This window comes from Sinohyriopsis cumingii, unplaced genomic scaffold, assembly GCF_028554795.1.
Source record: "Sinohyriopsis cumingii isolate HCF-2022 unplaced genomic scaffold, ASM2855479v2 utg001944l, whole genome shotgun sequence".
In the NCBI taxonomy this organism is placed as follows: Eukaryota; Metazoa; Mollusca; class Bivalvia; order Unionida; family Unionidae; genus Sinohyriopsis; species Sinohyriopsis cumingii.
Window position 1 is genome coordinate 144,235 of NW_028316088.1, and position 16,224 is coordinate 160,458.

Here is a 16,224-nt window from a genome sequence, read left to right on the forward strand (position 1 = left end):
TTGAATTACGTTGGCTGATAAATAGACAATGTCAGGTAGTTAGTGGATAGACAAGGTAGGTCGATAAATAGACTTAATCAAGTAGTTAGTAGATCAACAAAATAGGTTGATAAATAGGCAAATAGACATAGTCAAATAGTCGACAGACAAAGATTCGGACAAAGATATACGCATAGAAGAGAAATAAAGAAAGAAACAACCAACAAAAAAAAAAAAAAGAACGAAAGGGATCCGTTAACCTTACACAAAAACGTTTAATTTGGCTATCATTCATAACTTAAACTTTGACGTAAAAGGATAAGAAACTCGAATCGTTTGACAAAAAGTAGTATAGTTTTGTGCAGGCTGGTAAGAGCAAACTCAGTAACATCAGCAAATCTACCAATTTTCCACCTAATTGAATATGATTATTTTATTTATCTGAGCTTTGTACCAGTTGGAAATTGATTCCACAGTTTGAGAAACCAATGGAAATATCGTCAGTGACTTCCCGCGGAATCATGAGACGGATGCGTATCAACCCTTGCGCAGACGAGAAAGGAGACTGTTTGAGAAACCTTTTTTGGATTTGGCACTCCTAACTCCCAAGGCGCTTCCCAATGTATATGTTGCAATAGTTAAAAATTATTTTTTTTTAAATGCGTTTATCGTGGTATATACTGTCAGTTGCCAGTCTTACTGCGTTTAAAACCCTTACCTGTTGCGTGGTTCGGCAACTTGACAGTTTATGCCACAAAAAAATAGATTAAACTCTTGTTCTTGCAATCCTCAACTAATTTACTTTTGTCTTTGATTCGGTTGATGTTGTTGTTGTTATATTTTAATCTCTTTTTATAGCTTTTCTAATTGCCAAAGACTTATCGAGTAAGAATATGCTCATGTGTTTGAATTAGCTATTTTTAGCAGAGGAAAAAATCCCATAAGCCAAATGGCTGATCAATTTTCCTCAATGAAAAGTCAGTGTCAGGTTGACAGTCTTCAAATTTGCAAGTTGAGGAAGTATTTATTTACGTAACTGACGAAATATTTACGTCTTAAAATAAGAATTAAAAAAATAATGGGGCCGATTTTTTCTATCGGCTGTTCTGTGTGTTTTCGTCGTGGTATTTCTATGATCAATCCCAACAGTGGCACCATAGTGATTTATGATTTCAATTACGTTCTTTACCCCTACTTTGCGTCTAAGTAAACGCATACGTGCCACGACAAATATCCCAAGGCGACAAAACAAGAGGTCCAACGTGGAGTCGCGGGGTGAGCTCCGGTTCCACCCATGATGTTTCCTCACAACGAATTTTTTTTTAACACGCGCGGGCATCTGAGATTGTAACCCATGCTACCAGGCAAAGTTTTCCCTGTCAGATGTAAAGAAAACACCTAGAACTAGCTGCCACAGCTTTAAAAACGGATTTCGCACAAAGAGTTTCAAAGGCGTCATCCAGAAAATATTTTGTCTGTATCCGAATACGAAAAGTCCACTTGAATCCCCATCTGAACAAACTCGGGAGATGTCAACACAAACCAAAACCTACGCTGGAAGAAACAACTCCGAAGCGACTTCATGAAAAGCTCAAGGCGCCAACATAAACTGGACCCAGACAGTAAACAAGACTTCATAAATTCACAGGTTTGAAAAACTGCACCCAAGACAAAGAAGGCCCATTAGGACCTGTGGCGCCTATGACCTTCAAATACTCTTTCTCTCATAGACCCACACGTACACAAACGATGAACACTATATAAATGTTAGACTGAGATTGATCGGTTTATAGAAGTGGTAATCAGCTTCAACATTGAGTGCACGTGACTTTGCAAAATTCTGCACATTAAAATTTCCCAAGATTATACCTTAACGATTTACTGATAGATTGGGGCACTTGCAGAATCAGATTTTTCATTTCAATGTGTACATATAAATAATATTACGTGTTCAAGTCACAAACTACGCTGGCCTCCATTTCCTTATTAATTTCAGTTTGTTGGTAGAGTGACTATATTTAGCACTAAAGTGTGGTTCATCAAAACGTTTACTCATAAATACTAGCATCTGATCGTGGTCACATGATGTCATTTCTGACCAATGAAATTGTCTGGTACATTAAATATTCAATTGTGGTTGACTGTTGGTTTAAAACATGATTTGATAAATTGGATAAATACTGGGGCAATAATGGGACAATCCCTACACATGGATGAAGAAGGCTTGAATTCATGTTTGATTAATAAAGAGTCGTTCGATATTGAGTAAACTTCAGACAAAAGTTTGTTATGTTGTTTTTTTATGATATATAATAAAAACCCGGCCTTCTAGTGTTTCTATTCAATAATCAATTGTTTTGGTAATTTTGATTTTTTTTATTACATAAAAAATGTTTATTGGTGCTTTCCAAGTTAAAACAAAATGCTATCTTTTTATTCTGCTTATTTCTTTAAGGTAATACTGAACTAATAAAACTATGTCAGCAAAATTCCGTCCGTAACGTTTGTGTCAGTGTTGTCAGTTTGTACTGCACTAAAATATGTCTCTAACAAGCACGTTTTAACACCTGCTGTATATAACTGGCCGATTGAAATTGCTAGCTCGCCTTGTCGACTGGGCAGTAAAGCAGAATACACAAGTTCACCTTACAAGTTTGGGCATCTAGATAAAGACTGTATCATAATGGAAGTTTAAGAATGTGCCAGGAGCACCCACATACTTATTTGCGGGGTGGGGTGGGGGCATACATGAAGTGGTCAGCTATTACCTTTTACGGATGCATGCCAAAATATGTTTAGACGTGAAATCAGGGGGTGGGGAGGGGGCAAGCCCACCCACCCCCACTTGCCCCTAAGTGCGGAGCCCATGGAATCTACTAAAATAACGAGTAAAGGGATAATCTGTTTACATTTTCACTGAATATAAATTGTGCACATACTACATTCTGAAGCTGTTTTGATCTCAATGTAAAGGAACACATACCAAGTTTTCAAAGAGTGGCAAAGTCGACCCGAGGGAGGGGTGGCAGTGGGTTGACTAAGCATCTTGTAACTTAATCTAACAGTTATACAAACGTTTGCTGTTAAATTAGAATTTATATAATTTTCTTTTATATAGCTGTCAAACGAGCAACTCTCAAATTCCAAGATTATTTTGGAGAAGGAGGGGAACCGGGTGGCCGAGTGGTCTAAAGCGTTCGACTTTACTGATCACAGTCATCTCACTTCTGTCCAGGTGGATTCTAGTCTCGGTCGCGGCCAATGTGGGTATGTGAAAAAGCTTGCTAAGTAACATCCCGTTTGATCGGTTGTTCATACCAGTGTCTTCACCGGGTTCTACCTCCACCATTTTCTCTGGCCACAGCGCATAGCCTATCTAATGCTGAAAATGGCGTTAAACACAAAAACAACAACAACAATAACAACAAGAAAGATTTTAACACAAATTGTGATGGAAATGTAAAGAAAAAAAAGACAAGTTTGCCACGAGTTCAAAAAGAGTATTTTGTTACCAATGTAGTCTATTCTTAATTGCTCCCATTTTAATATTCATTACTGCCGCCACGAAAGCAACAACAAAAAAACATCTGCAATCGTTAAACGAAGTCCAAGTTTGACGGAAACAACGTTTGCGCAATAAATCTGCCCTTAAATTGCCGTACTAAAATATTTTAGCAATTTTACTCTTTGCTGAAGATATTCACAATGTTTCGAAATCAAGGATTAATTTAAGAACTTCAGTGGAATGCCACATATGCAATTATTTTTCAAAGAAATCATAACCTTTTGAAGTGGGTGCTATGTCTGGCAAAAAGTCATTGATTTACACTGACTGATTGACTGCTGGCAAAATGGAATTGTAGGTGCCTCGCAAGATTAGTGGAGGTGTTCACTTCAGACCTTTAGTATCTCGATACCCATCCTCACATAAACATCCCGCACGGTCCCCCTCCCCCCCCCCCAAAAAAAACCCACTTCTCAATTCTTTCTCCTTCAGATAACCAATCTCCATATACAATAGTAACAAAACGAGGACACTTTATTAAAGAATATGTATTAGGGCTAATGCCACGGGAACTTGTAACAAGGGTGTGATGAAATTTCAAGTCTGTGTGTTGTATAAAGTTCAAAAACATATCTATATTGCTGATGTTCTTTTCCAACATAATATACTTTTCTTCAGAGCGAAATCAATCCACCATGCTTTATCGTTGGGATATAACGAGTTCTAGCAATTAAAGGTAAGTATTCTGAAGTTTTCGGGGTTTATTCGCTCAAATATGTCAGACACAGCCCAATTAAAGACGCGTTACTTCTGTTAAATCCGTCAGCTTTCGCATCATAAAACACTTGAAAACTTTCTGTAAGAAGTGAATACATATTTCGATGAATGAGTACCTATCATATCGTGGAATGTCAATAACAGAGTTACAAATTAAACATGTGCTATCACTTAAAAAGATTTCATTTACGGCTTGTAAAGACTGCCCCATGGATTTAAGAATAAAGACATAAAAACATACATATATGCTCAGCGTGTTACCTAAAATACATGCAAACATTTTATTAGTGCCTGTATTTGTGAAAGTCTCTGTTCAAGCAAGAAACAGTGAACCTACCGCAGTATGTCGAAGTCAAACACGTGCCGATACCCGTGGATCGCTAACCAATATTATGGCTAGAAAAAGTGTTAGGCATTAGGCCTTATGATATTACAAGCACAATGGCAAGCTTGACCCATAGTCTAGTCCAGTGTCCGTCACCTAGCCGACTGGCACAAAACAACATAAACAAATTAAAATCGGCATAACTCCATCATTTTTCAACCAATCTGTTCGAAATCTGCAGTGTACGCCTATCATTCATATTAATCCATACTAATATTCCATATCAGTCCATACTGATATAATTGTCAAATGAAACACCTTTTATATTCAATGTTGTTGTATGCTAATGAGTAGGCGCGGTTATCTCTGCACTGGGGATAGGTTTTTGTCCGTCGTGCAATAATGCGCATTTTCCCGGTTTAAAATTACACACAGTAAACTAATTTAGGTTCGGTGCCATTGCAGGTGCTCGACATAGTCGATGAGACATAATTTTTAATTCAACCTTCTGAAAGGATATTAATTGGTAACAATACTATATTTTTCAATCATATTGTGTGAAAACATCAACTTCTACGGTTAATTTTTTTCATGCAGGGTAGGGCACTCGAAGATCATCGTAGCTTTGCAAAAGGTACAAGCCATTTTTACTGTTTAAAAATGAAATTTGCTTTTATAAAATATTATAAAATTTATACAGCAATACTGGGGAAATGTCTCCACTATAACATTAAGTTCGCGTTTGCGTTAGGAACGTTTTAAAAGTCAGTGAAATATAATTACTGAGTGACCGTTGTACTTAGTGAATGGGTAAACAATACAACCATAGCTTGCAAGGTTTAAAACTAGTTTTGAAGGTCAATAGCAAAGGATTCAAATCAAAGGATCATAAAATTCACAACTTTCCGTTGTTTTTGCTGTAAATGAAAAGCAAAGAATACGTTCATTTTTAAAAATTAAAAACCCAAACATTTTTTTAGATTAAAATAACGAAAAGAAAATAACAAAAATAACATTTGTTTGACAAAATTGTCCGGATTTAATTGATTAAACATTTTTAAGTTGTGATGCAATAAGAAAACTAAACCGCACGTGAAATATTAAATACTTCCACGTGCATTTAAAATTAATCATAGTTCAATCAAAGCTTCCTTTTATTCTTTTTATAGACAGTTTGTGAAAAGGCTTCTTTACTATAAACAGCCTTGATTTGCTCTCATTTAAATGTAATAATTTACTTGTTACTGTTAATGACTTTTCACCTTCTCCTATACAGAATTGCTTTGTTGTAATTTATCATTCATTGATATTGATTTGTGTCACAAACATTACTTTTCCAGCATATCAGATATAACCAAATCACACACACACACACACACACACACACGCACATACTCTCGCTCGCGCTCACGTCGCAAAAATAAATCCAAAGAGAGTCGATACCGTTATTGTGTGTTACCTAAAAGTTGGATGCGGCGTAACAATCAAAATAGAAGGTCGTGTTCATATTTGTATTTACACTGCGGCAATCACCAATACTGATAGACAGGAAAAAATTATACACCCTATGTGACAAACAAGGTTGTGTTGCCCATGTTTGCTCTTCTCTCTTCCCTTCGCATTGTCAACGCAGTAATAAGGTCATTCATTGACTCGGCACCACATTTAATTCACTGCTGGCTCCTATCGTAGAGCATTGCCGAAGTAATATATATATATATATATATATATATATATATATATATATATATATATATATATATATATATATATATATATATATATGGATGGTATAGCGAATTGTAACCTAACAGTCACGGGTTCGATATCACTCCAGACCAATTCGTGTCGGTTGGCACGTTGTGTACTCGGGAAGGGCTCTTAGTTAACAATTCCTCGTTATGAAAAAAACAAAAATGTGTTAAAGTGTTAAAATAAAAGTGCCGTCAAATTAAACAAAAATACCCCCCCACACACACACACACACATACCAACGCACATGCACTAAATTCCCAGATATATGGTTTTTATTTCGATACAAACTGATCTCTACGAAGGACAGTTTTAGATATAAAGAAGCTCAACTTTTTATAAAAATCAGGAAAAGACGAAAAAACTTGGGAATAAAGGAAGAGAGAAATATTTTTGAATAATGTACTGAATATAAAGAATATTTAAACCAAGATTGCTGTAATTACGTAATAAATTGTAACATTCGCATTTCTCAACGAGACTGCTGTAATTACGTAATAAATTGTAACATTCGCATTTCTCAACGAGATTGATGTAATTACGTAATAAATTGTCACATTCGCATTTCTCAACGAGAGATTACAATTTCTGAAGCATACAAATGAGAGAGTAGAGAGATAGATTAACTTACGTAGTCTAATTTTCTGTACAGGCAATGAGTATTTCAGAATACAAAAATAAGAACGTGAAATTTAAACGAATACAGCTTAAATATTTGCATATTGGACAAAAATTATATAGTGATAATTTCCTAAATCTAATGCCAACGATGAAATGCATTGTTCAAATTAGGTATGAGGGTTCAGACAAAGCCGAGTCTCTTGTAAGGTCGTATAACTAACAACATGCTAGGTTCTGACCAAGAATGAATGAATATATATTGTTCTGGACATTAATATTGTAGAGACATTTTTTTTCTTACTCATTTAATGTGATTCCCAAGATAGTTCTGAAGAAAACTGACATGGAATGATTACTGTATACTTCCAAACCAGTACCAATTTAGGACTCATGACCTATATATGACCAATATAACAAACCTTATTAGCGGGTGGCATCAGAAACTTCGCGACATTTAAGGACATGCCATAACAAATAAATGCTGACAGTTCCCATAGATTCGTAACAATATCGGGACATCTCGAGTTTTGAACGTCAAAGGTAAGTGCCAATTACAGTGTTGTTCGTGTTACCACATAATCGGTTTCAAAATAAGTAGAAAACTGAATGCGATGACAACAAATCAAATAGCTGACTGGGGTAAGAAATCGTAAATGTGAATTATGCGGACGACCATGCTACTAGCTGGGAACATTACTTAACATGCACGACATTACATAATCGGTACCGATGTTGGGAATTTATTTGAAGATATATGGTAAGCCTGGTAAGCGGAAAACATTTTTCATAGCGCTTTATGCCATGGTGTCAATGACATCATTTATATACTTATAAGGCCATGAAAGTACTGATTCGAAATTATACATGAAGGAAAAGTGGCTAATGGTTCGCATTTAGATGACAGTATTTAAAAACCGAAAGCCATTAGATTAAATCTGAGATAGAAATACTCCATTAACTTATAAAAGGATACACGTATATATATATATATATATATATATATATATATATATATATATATATATATATATATATATATATAGAGAGAGAGAGAGAGAGAGAGAGAGAGAGAGAGAGAGAGAGATTGAGAGAGAAAATTGTAAATATACACCAGACAGAATGGAAAGTGCTATCCCTGAAATCTATTGGAGAATGCTTGATGATAGTAGGCAGAACTAATATTTAATACAAATATTATTATCATACAGGTTAGAGAATTTTTAATTCGTACTCTACGGAGAATCGAACCCAGATCAGCGGATAAACGATACCAATCGCCTTGCCTGCACATACCAGTCCATATTCCATCACGACTAAGCACATATCACCCAAAAAATGATGCAACTGAGTCGGTGTTATATGCACTAGTGTGTAGTCGACATACTCGCATGACGACCTAGTAATTAATTCTCATCTATCTACACAGTCATTCGGGGCCCCGAGTGGCCGAGTGGTCTAAAGCGCTCTTCGTTACGAATCACTGCCATCTCACCTCTGTCTGCGGCGGTTCGAGCCTAGGATTCAGCCAATGTGGGTATGTGAGAAAGCTTGCCAGTAGCTTCTCGTGGGTCGGTGGTTCTTTCCGGGGTTTTCCTGGGTTCTTCCTCCACCAATAATACTGGCCGCCATGTATAGCCTATCGTGTGCTGAAAAATGGCGTTAAACCCCACAACAATAACAATAACAATAACAACACAGTCATTCCGACTCAGTTGAAAACAGAAAAACGAAATGAACGGCAAAACTATCTTATGAAAAGTCAGAAAGAAAAAAATGTTCGCCTCTTGAAGGCAAAGATATTAGACAAGCTGAAATAACAACAATGCAAGAAGGATCTGTAAGTTACAAGTATATTCTCCGCCATGAAAATTTTACGCGTTTATCTTTGGCTGATGCGCCGTTTAAACCATAAACATACATACATGTTTAGTGCTAAAAAAAAGAAAACATTTGTATGACTCGTTAGTTTGGCTGGCCACGTCGCAAGGTCATAGGTCACCGTCAAATTCATTAACTTATGCACTTGTGTAACGTACGTTCTCTGGTGGTCACGCTTCCTGGGTATCGTGTTAATAATGCTTCAGGGCATGCCGTAATTACTTATTGCCTCCATATTTGTTCTTAAAATCTGTATCCGTTTTAACTTTTATGATAGTAATCTCATAAAATATTGCAGCTTCCACAACAATTTACAATTTGAGGGTGGTCCTATAAAAGACAAATGAAGAGAGCATTTTGGATATCGACCATCTTGGACTCCTGAGACACCAATTTTCGGTTGCCAACATTTTTAACAAAAACCTCGCTTAACATTTTAAACGCATAATAAAATGAAAAGGTAAATATTTATCATCTGATAAATCGAAGTCATCGATAAACTACTTACCAGGATTAGTGAAGACAGGAAACACTATAATCCAAGACAGACAGTTAATGACATGTCAGATCGAAGGAAGAAGTAGGTATATTGGGTCAGTTACATTTAATGCCAATGCCTTCGTCCATGGGGTGAAAGTCAAACGAGTTCAGCCTGAAAAAGAAAACACCATGATTTAGGCACATCACCTGAACAACGTCAGAATGCAATATATAGTATCTTTCCACAATTCAATTTTGCACAAGCTTAAATGGACTACTTATCAACTGTTGACACAGGATAGCGAATGAGTTCATTCAGGTCTTGTACCTTCTAAATCGAAGGTTCTCCATCTCTGGTACACGGTCTAACGGTATAATCAACTCTGGCAAAGCTTAATCATTAAATTGTCCGCCGAGACCCTCGTCAATGTTCAACTGGTCCGCGAAAAAAAAGTTTGAGAACCACTTTTCATAACCAAAAGACATGTTGTGTGTGCATTTTAACCTAAACGAAGTCGTTAGAAGACGGTTCGTTGTCGTCAGAAAATCAGAAAATGTCTGGATAATTATACCAAAAATAAATAAATGTGCTACCATAAAAGATTACAACCATGTTTTAATTCAAAAGAGCTTATTCATACGCCGCACAAATGTTTTGCTTTGTTTCTTGTGAAACATATGCAAGCAAGGAAGCCTTTTAAAAAAAAAACATTTATTTGGGAGATAGTTTTCCCAAGCGCCTTTTTATTTGAGAATGTATGACCTTAGCATTCAACATTCCGTTCTTTAGAAATGCGAAATATTGCATTTTATATTTTATTAATTTTGTACACCACTTGCCATTATCACGATAAAATCATTGATTCTCGTGATAAATTCGCAATTCCTGCCTCAGATATGAATTTTAGTGCCTCCCGCCAAATACCATAAACAACAGACGACATCACCCAAACCGCACTTACGACTAAATATTAGTACTTGACACGTATGAGAGCAATACAGCAGAACTATCATAAATTTTCAACAAAATATCATAAAAATGACTTGCATAATTCAAAAAGTAATTTTTACTGTAACTGCGTCTGCTCTTTTCCAGGAGGACATGAGTATTTATTCAAGATCCAGCTCAGCTGAACAACTATGCCGAAATTCTGCAATCTTATTTTTCTTTTTTTTTTAAATTTTGCTTTCCAAACTTAATTTTGTATCCAGCTTATTTTATAGATTTATTTTAATTTGACATTCGACTCTTGACGTCTAAGTTATTTCGTATGTACGAAACCGCCCAAGAGATTTTACTGCAAAAAGACACTGTGAAAACGTCCTCCAAAAGTCGGCTCATGACTGATTTCTACATTATAGTAGCCAGTTCATGACCCATTTCTGCATTCCAATAGCCGGCTTTTTTTTTTATCAATTTCTGCAGTAAAATAGCAGGCTATTGACACGCGTTTAATATTGAATTAATGATCCACAGTATCATATTATTTTTCGGCTCCATTCTCATCCCTCATCGTCGTAGGCCACTCGCTATGATCTGCAACACCTTTAATACCCTTGGCCACATATGCTGAAATTTTCTCGTTTCTCATGAATATGCATAAACCTACTGAGCCAATCATGGCCAGAGCCAGCACTGGTAAATGTTACGCGCTTGTGTGAACCAACATGGCCCTTTACACTGTTTGAATGAGCCAATTAAAGTTTTTCTACCAAGCACAGCCACATATCAAGCTATAAAATGGGAAATTTCGTTCTTGTGAAGGACATTGTTAAATAAAGAATTTTTGTGTATGCGTACTCATGACAAACAAGGGAGTCTCTGAATAGCCAGACACGGGTAATCATGGACCCCAACAGATTATCGCTCATGACTGGCAACGATGTGTCATCCCTAAACTTCAGTCAATAACTCGCATCAATCGTTTCTCACTCTTGAATAAAAAATATATTACAACTTTATTCTCATCGCAGGGTTTTATACATGAAGATGCGGACAAATTATCCTCTAGTAAGATATTATGAAGATGGAATAATATACATATAAGTTTGAATTACAGTGAACTTTAAAGTTGGATGCATTGAGCATTACAATTTTATCGTATTTAAGCCAGAAAAGTCTTTGTGAAGGGTCACTTCGACCTTTCTTCGTTCCCCATGTCAGTGTAAACTTCAATGGGGCAGCATTCCAATTCAGTGAAACTGACCGGGGTATCTTAGCACGTCACTTAGAAAGTAAACATTTGAGCTACCAACCCTAACCGCTTGGTAGGAACCTATGTCATAATATAATGTTTTCAAATGGAAATTGTTACGCATCGCGTCGTTCAGACATTTTGAACTGTCTAAACCTGATAAAAGGAATGATTTCTTTGGGATAAATTAGGGACCGCTGCCTACGATTGGGCAGAATAAATTAAGGTGTACACTTTCGAAGCAATCAGAATTTAAAGTGACGATCTTAGTCGAAATTCTTTAGTCTGAAATTTGACATGTAGGTTGCGAGATTTGTATAGTCATGTGACTCGGAATGCAAATGGCCGGATCCACGTCAAATTTCAGCAACGACATACTTTCGTCTCGTCTGTCAACGGATTAAAGACATAACGAATGCAATGCTCACGATTTTTGAGAAAATAAATCATATTCCTATCGATTTCATGCAGGTATATCTCATGAAAGGTCGTTCAAGTTTGCTGGGCCGGCTAGTAAGCGGCTACCCCATGCCGAGACCAAATGGTGTCGGCGAATTCCAACTTTTCGATAGGGAATGGACTCTGACCCTACACCCCAACATAAATGTCCAAATATAAAAAAATGGGGCTTCAAGGGTCAGAGGAAACTCGAACCAGGTCAGAAGTAGCTGTTAAACTTTCCAAGGTCTGTTCGGACTTGAGTGTTCTTTAATATATGTAGGCTGGTTGTAGTGCCATCACAAATCCTCTAATATGTTCAAGGTCAACCAGGGTGACAGACGAAGTTAAAGATTGTGACTGATACACGTAGTGTATTGCTATTTACACACATCAACTGAACCAGAGCAATCACAGGAACACATTCATCAGTATCACACTACAGTTGGCACACACGTCTGTCAAAATCTATGAATTTTAAATTTGAAAAGAAATTACCGAAAAATCCCAAAACCTTCCTTAAATCAACATACGGTCCAACTTACAAAACAAACTACATTTTCTGTATGGTATATTTGTGAAACCTTCATTCAATCAAAGCTTGAACAACACGGTGTTGTCAGGCCTAAATTTCTTTTGATGGGAGCATATGAAAATAATGACGAAAACCAAACCAAACAGTCTTTCCTCCCGCAAAACAGTCGATTCCATGTATGTATGTATGTATGTATGTATGTATGTATGTATGTATGTATGTATGTATATATGTATGTATGAGATTTGATACTAATTGTCAAATGAATTGTCAGATATGGATAGAGAGCTGAAAACCAGATTTAATTTACAACGTGCCTTCATCCAGACAAATAAATCACAGTTGTTTTTTTTTTTTTATCTCTTTCATGATTTGATTCAAGAAGATGCATAACATTCCAGAGTGTCTAAGTACATGAATATGAATTTGACCATGATATTGCAGCCGACAACTCTTTTGATCTTATCATTCCTTATTATATTCCTATCAACACAAAGCTTAACATGGTCTGTCTGATGCAATTATTATCTTCATGGTCATGGACAGAAACTGTCTTAATCTCTTAAGCTCAATTTATAGTTTCTGGAAAATCTCTACATCGCTTACAAAATGATTATTAATATTGAAGATGGTCTGTTAATCAACCATCTCATTTGACGTTAACTGCACAAAGGCGTTGCCTGAAGTCTTCTACCTTGAAAGCAAATATATATTTCTTCTGAGTCCAAGAATACATAGTATTCCGAAAGTCTCTGTAGTTGTTTATTTCACTGTGATTTATTATCAGCGTCTTTAATCCAGCTCAGACACCGCAAAGAGACGACAAGACATTAATTAAAAGCATCGTTCATAATTTAAAAAGAATACACCTAATCGGACTGCATATATGCCAAATCAGCTGGGGAAAAAAATAACGTTTGATCGGGTACTGAATAAAGGAGCCCTCGAGCGAACAACTGAATTTTGACAGCTTCTAAAGCAGAACAGAGATTTCATTCCCAAAGCACTGGACTCGAAAGGTCATGAAATATATATTCGTCTGATTAATTAGATACTGACGTTGATTCCAATGTCTTAATTATAAACTCACCATACTGAGCTTGAATTTTGAGAGTCCACGTGTATGCTATACTTTGGAAACCAGTGCAATATACCATATATTACACAAAATAAATAAAAAATCTTTTTAGCTGCCACTGGTTATTCAGCATGGACACTCGGTCTCATATGCCCAATCTGAGATCACTTAGCAAAGTGAAAATCGGAGCGAAACCTAATCTGGACAAGTTCTTAACAATATAGTTGGAAAACGAATCTGTTCCATAAGGCTGAAAATTAATGCTTCATCCATGTTTGCTGATGATGCCTGAACGTCTTTTGTCGATAGATAGAACTCGTATGTTCATTTAACCTTTCTGGAGCTTTTTGAACTCCAGCAAGTTAAATCTCGACATTAAACACGAGAACTGGAGGCGGGTTTCAAAACTTAAATTGAACTTAACCCCCCAAAATATTGGTCTAAATACATTTCATGACTATATGGGAAAACTTTATACATTTCTAACAAGCCGTAAACGGCAACTTTCAGACACATAACAGTAATGAATGCTGCAACAATACATTCATGGAGAATGTGACGTAAATGAAAACCTCTAACCTTCCCAGTACAATATAATAAAAATTTAAGTCAGTGATCAGTGTACCACCCATACGCCATTTTTGCGACAATACTTAGATACGTAGATATTCCTCAATGCTTAGTCATCATCATAATTATTATTATTGTCATTATTATTATTATTATTATTCGGTATCCTTGTACAACAGAGATTTTCGTTCAAAGTAATTTTCTCGAATCATTAATTTCGTTTGTGTATGACAAAAATAACACTTACCTCGGTTGAGTGGCATGTTTCCCACATTAGCTATGAAAGTTAACAATAAATTACAAATTATGACTTTTGGCAAATGATTGTAAAATAACATCGCCGGTGAAAAATGTATTGGATGCAGCTACGAAACAATATTGGAAATATAAACTCCAAAACATAAGACGGGTTATTTGGATTGCTGTTTGTACGCTTGTGTAGAACACATGGTCTTAACTGACAGGTTGCATATCTAGGTAACGGGCATATCAAATGGAAATTTGAGAGGAAACAAGATAACACTAATGGACTTGACAGAAAAGTACAATGTTGCATTTTGCCGGGAAAACAAATTATACAATACCCAGCTGGCTTTTACTCCATGAACCAATTATATGGTTCTTCTTTCTTCATAGATAAAATAAAAATGTGCGAGTGTGTGAACGCAAGGCAGTACTACTTATATACACGCAGTTTTGATAAGCTTGCACTTTGATATGGTCTAAAGTTGCTTTTCATCACTGCATGTAGTTTGCAATCCAGAAAGCAGATGCATGAACCGAAAAATAAATAAACGAAGTTCAAGGAAGGTATATTGTTTAAAATAAATGCTGCTGATATATATCGTGCATGATTGCCAAAAAGCATATGTTGCAATTAATTAGGCAGTTTCTATTTTAAGGTTAGCTCCTGAATTATAATCCTTCATTAGCTGTTTGCATGTAGCATTGTATTATTAGCTCTAAATTAATTGTCTAAAGGTTTTGGAATGAGGAAATACTTCACCTCTTTTGCCGTGAAAACTGAAAACAACGTCTTTCATCTGCTCTTAGGTATTCTACATATAAGTCTGCATTAATTAATTAAATAAATTACTATAATTAATACTTTTCTACCTCCTGCTCCTCATCTTCCCGACTTCCTGTCCCGTTATATCATCTTTAGGTTAGTTCGCATGTACTTGTGATGGCTTCGAAAATTCATGGCTGGCAAGGATTTTATGTTTTCTTCAGTGATCCGTGAAAATGAACCTGTCTTATATTTAATCGGTAATACCTTTATTGGAAAATTGCATCTGCCTTGAATTACAAGCTTATATCTTTTAACACGACATTGGGAATGATGCCATTATGAACAGTAGAATGATGAACGAGATACCTCAAATTTCATCACGTGACCTCCCCGAAGAAGACAGATTCTTTTACAAAACCAATCAATCTCTTTCAAGAATTAAGTCTTTTACACATCATGAAGAAACATTATTTCACACATATCAGTCTCCTTCGCGAAGTAAAATTGTTTTACACATAATCTCCTTGAAGAAGAACAAATCCTTTGTAGTATAAATTTCCAACCTTTACGGAGTTGTGTAAGCCTCCATAACGTTACCGACTTTCAACTTCAAGGCGAAGGTGTAACTGGCATGAAGATGTGGAAAAAAAAATTACATTGACAATAAAGCACAAAATACACGACGGATTCAAAGTGGATAACCTGCTATTTAAACATCTATATTTCAGAATTGTAGTCTGAGTGAGTCCATAAAATATAAACCATATAATTTGAGGATGCTTAACATTTATTTCTCGTTTGAGTTATGCCTGTAACTAAAAATATACCTCTCGTCTTATTGATAATGTGTCATTGTCTGCACGATCTTCTCGAATGATGTTGGTTATCAAGATATAGTAGCTTAAACAGTGTCCACCCTGTGACTTAAATTAGAACCATATGATAAAGTCTCATCTAAAAGTATATATGCGGCAAGCATAACCCTTTTGGAGTCTAAACTCCAGAGGAAATGCAACCCAACGGATGACGTAATTGTACAGTCAAAACTGACTTCGATCACAAATGCATGTTAGGCTCTT

At 36.0% G+C, this 16,224-nt stretch overlaps 1 protein-coding gene across 6 annotated transcripts in view; it reads right to left on the reverse strand.

Annotated features, from left to right (window-relative positions):
* The window catches only part of LOC149771334 (protein madd-4-like), a 243,736-nt gene that overhangs the window by 119,498 nt on the left and 108,014 nt on the right, over nucleotides 1-16,224 (reverse strand). For all 6 annotated transcript variants that reach the window (XM_089948612.1, XM_089948617.1, XM_089948609.1 and 3 more), the window contains one exon: nucleotides 9,346-9,489. The gene's annotated coding sequence lies outside the window, so the exon portion shown is untranslated. The remainder of the gene's footprint in view (nucleotides 1-9,345; nucleotides 9,490-16,224) is intronic.